Raw genomic sequence first — 2,272 nt, forward strand, 5'->3', positions numbered from 1 at the left:
GCCAACACATTATCATCCTCCCTGCGTCTGGCCGCGTCTGCAATGGACGAGCTGACTCAGCTGAGCCCGCCTTCTACTGCTCAAATGAACGCGGAAAGCTATAGTGTCCGAACGTCAAGGGTCTGACGCAGGGAGGGTGAGAATGTGTTGCAACAGCGTAATGTGGACTTGTACATCGGCTACTTTTTGTTAGTCATACCGATGAAAAGTATTCACAAGTAGCCTGACACTCAGCCTGAATTGACATTTCGTTAAATTTAAAGGGGTGTGGCTAGCGATTCAGGGTCTGGAACTAAGCTAATTCACAAGAGCTTGTGATGAATTAACCGATTAAAACCGGGAAAGCACCTGTGTGTGTCATTTTAGACTTAATGGGTTAAATATAACTATAGTGGAACACAGGTTGTTTTTTTTTCTGAAAAGTAATGAGACTGGACATACAGGGTTTCCACCCAACAGCGACCACATACATACAGTTTCTATTGTACCTGCAGCAAGGCAACATATGCTGTTCCAGGCACGTGCACACATAGACATCAAAGGCTTGAGATCCTGCCCTTTTATCCGTTTGTAAGAAGTGCCCTCTTCATGCAGTTTTATATAGTGAAAGAAATGCAAATGCCCTCTTTCTTTCCATGCCATACCTGAAGGCAGCATTCAAGAGAAGTGTCTTGTCCAAACTCTCCTGAACTTGAATGCAGCATCTTATGTTGAAAGAATTGTCCTCTCTGTGTAGAAATCCATCCTGTACGCCACATCTGCAGTATTCACTTGATTATACAGTGTTCAGTGTGATAAATCAGGCACTTTAACGCCATCACGGCCTGCCAAAATACGTTTTAGTCGACTAGTTGTATTTCAATAGGCAAGCCAGGAAGTGACTCGAGTTTTACATTGGACAACAGTGGTTGTGTGTGTGTGTCCCCCCCCCCCCCCCCCCCCCCCCCCCACACACACACACTGACCAGTCAGAAGCTGCACGTCATTTTCCCCTGTTCGAGATAGGAGTCTTTCCATGAGTTTGAGGCGAAGTGAGAAAGAGTAAAAGAAACGCAGTGTAGTTTGTAGTAATCAGTCTATGTCCCAGGCTAAGTTTATAGTGCTATTATCTTAGAAGATAATAGCATGTCTAGGAAGCAATAGCATCAAAACCTAACCGACGTTTCAGTTTAAAATTGTATAATCAAATCTGAGAACTAAGTAGCACTGGCACCTCAAATTGAATCGTTCATCCTAATGAAAAAACGTGAAAGGCTGATTTAGGTTTTTCTCAATAGCACAAAATGATTCTCGGATTAACCTTCTGATAGCTGTATCAGATGCAAACCCAATGTAATAAAGGGCGCCTGGATGGCGCGCAATCCTGTCTTAATTGCTGCTGGCACCATCACCATCATAGGAGGATTTAGGAGAAAGATGCTCAGACAGCTTTGGGAGTATTTCGCTCATGTTAGAAAGTTGCTGATGAGTTTAGAGATGCTGCTTGGCAGAGGTCAGGTTTCACGCAGTTATGAGGTTAGCCGGAAAACAGTGAGGGAGAGATAGGCGTTGAGGATTGGATTTAGAGCTGAGAGAAAGATGCTAGATGAAGTGAAGACTCCAGAACCGACTTTTAAACACATAATGACAGAAAGAGGGAGCACAGGCAACCAGAAACAAAAGTGTTTCTACATTCAGTTATAGCTAAATCTTCCTTTTCCCTCAAAAAGACAATCAAGGCCCTAGCAGTGCTAGCTCCGTTATTAACGCTGCAGTGTGCCTACATAGGTGGCGCACCTCTCTCCCTCCATAGCCGTGCCTTGGGTTGGCTCGCACAAGTGTCAGACCAGAAATGTGACGCGATGCGATGCATTGTGAGCTTGTAGATCTGCTATTTTCAAAAGATTTTTATACATTTTGAACTTGTGAAATGGGACATTCAGCACACTGACTACCTTTACTTTTAGTACTTTAAGTACATTTTGATACCAATACTTCTGTACTTTAACATTTTTGAATTACGGACTTTTACTTGTAACAGGGTACTTCTACATTGGACTTGTACTTTTACTTACTGTACGTAAAGAATGTGAATATTATTTTCCCCCAGCACTGCACACAAGCATCGCTGGGTGCCTGACACAGTCAGCCTCATCCTTCTCTCTCTGACCGTGTCCGTGACCAGCAGTATCAGGCCTCTGCAGTGGTCCACGTTTCTGATGTGGTCCTCCTACATCACATCATGGGCCATTCAGAGATGCCATCCAGGGCCTTCTCCATGCAGTGACGGATG

Source organism: Nannobrachium achirus (assembly GCF_963921795.1).
Source record: "Nannobrachium achirus genome assembly, chromosome: 15".
In the NCBI taxonomy this organism is placed as follows: domain Eukaryota; kingdom Metazoa; phylum Chordata; class Actinopteri; order Myctophiformes; family Myctophidae; genus Nannobrachium; species Nannobrachium achirus.